At 54.1% G+C, this 1,945-nt stretch overlaps 1 protein-coding gene across 3 annotated transcripts in view; it reads left to right on the top strand.

Moving 5' to 3' along the window:
- Nucleotides 1-1,945, top strand: part of MRS2 (MRS2, magnesium transporter) — a 12,082-nt gene that overhangs the window by 1,196 nt on the left and 8,941 nt on the right. The window lies entirely within an intron of this gene.

Consider the following 1,945-nt stretch of genomic DNA (forward strand, 5'->3'; position numbering starts at 1 on the left):
CACAGTCTGCCCCTCCACCGGGGGCCCCCCCCCCAGTTTTTCCGGGAAATCGGAGCCACCAGTCAAATGCGGGGAGGAAGGATGTGAAGAGGGAAAACCCTGGGGTGCGGGCCTGAAGGAGGTTCCCGGTGTGGGTGCGGGAGGTGGGGCGGGAGATGCTGGGGGCTTGAAAGAATTCGGGGCTGCGCCTCCCTCGCCTGGTCTGGGGACAGTCCTATCCCTCCCTTTACAATTTAGATGTTAGCGGAATTGAAACAACAGCAGACCCCCAGCTCGCTCCATGCTGGGGTGCGGCTCATCCCAGAGGGGGGCGTGCAGGAGGCAGCCGATGGATGATTCTCTCTCATCATTGATGTTTCTCTCTCCCCCTCCCCCTTCCTCTCTGAAAAGCAATAAATTGATGTTTCTCTCTCCCTCCCCCTTCCTCTCTGAAACCCCTTCCTCTCTGAAAGCAATATTGCTTTCAGAGAGGAAGGGGGAGGGGGAGAGAGAAACATCAATGAGGAGAATCATTGATCAGCTGCCTCCTGCACACTCCCCACTGGGGATGAGCCGCACCCCAGCATGTGCCCTGACCAGAATCGAAACTGGAACCCTGTAGTCCGCAGGCTGATGCTCTATCCCCTGAGCCAAACCAGCGAGGGCTAAAAAATATTTTTAAAATAAAAATTTTGTTGTTAATCCTCACCTGAGGATCCTTTTCCATTGATTTGTAGAGAGAGTGGAAGGGAGGGGGAGAGACTCAATGTGAGAGACACATCGATTGGTTGCCTCCCGAAAGTGCCGAGGCCAGGGCCCAGGATCAACCCTCACCCGAGGCACCTGTCCTTGACCAGAATCGAACCCGGGACCCTGCAGTCCGCAGGCCGACGCTCTATCCACGGAGCCACACCTGCTAAGCTCTAAAATGAATTTTTAACAAAGCATTGGCTAGTCCCAAATGGTTATTTTTTAAAAAACGAAAGACCTGTCTTATACCAGACCCTAAAAAAACCCCTAGAATATAAATACTCTGTTCTTGAAACACGCCAAAAATGTTTATATTAATAAATTCACAATAACACTAAAAACAAAGCCTCATTGATTGCCTTTAGAAGATTCTAGGGCGGCGGTTCTCAACCTGTGGGTCGCGACCCCTTTGGGGGTTGAACGACCCTTTCACAGGGGTCGCCTAAGACCATCAAAAAACACATATATAATGACATATTGTTTTTGTGATCAATCACTATGCTTTAATGATGTTCAATTTGTAACAATGAAAATACATCCTGCATATCAGATATTTACATTACGATTCATAACAGTAGCAAAATTACAGTGATGAAGTAGCAACGAAAGTAATTTTATGGTTGGGGGTCACCACAACATGAGGACCTGTATGAAAGGGTCGCGGCATTAGGAAGGTTGAGAACCACTGTTCTAGGGGCAAAGTCATTATTTCGGAAACTGGTAATAAATGGAAGGACAGGACGGAGCACAGGCCCCGCCTCCCCAGTGGACCGCACTCCTGGGAACCGCAGAACTAACGGGGGTCCCGGCGCAGCGGTACGGAAGCAACGACAGGATTTAGGGTGTCACCGTTCTCCAAACACCACGAAAGGGCACCCCGACATCAGCTCCTCCCAGTGCAGAGCACCTGCACCTGAGACCCCGGCCTGGCCGCCAGCTGAGCTACGCGGGGCGGAGACGGACAAGTCCAGTGACACCCGGGCCGCCACCAGCGCAACCAACACGGAGCTCTCCCGCTAGTTCACGGAAACCAGCGGCACCAGGGCCGCAGGGTCCCGCCAGGGCTCCTCCGCTCGCCTCCGCAGGTAAAAGCGCCCCACCTGGCCGAGCCCGCCCCTCCTCCCGGCACCGGTGCGGGACGCGAGCGCTCCCACAGGCCCCTTCCGAAGCGATGCGCAGGAAGTGAGGCGCCGGCACAGCGCGCACGCGCGCGCGG

This window comes from Myotis lucifugus, unplaced genomic scaffold (assembly GCF_000147115.1).
Source record: "Myotis lucifugus unplaced genomic scaffold, Myoluc2.0 scaffold_832, whole genome shotgun sequence".
In the NCBI taxonomy this organism is placed as follows: Eukaryota; Metazoa; Chordata; class Mammalia; order Chiroptera; family Vespertilionidae; genus Myotis; species Myotis lucifugus.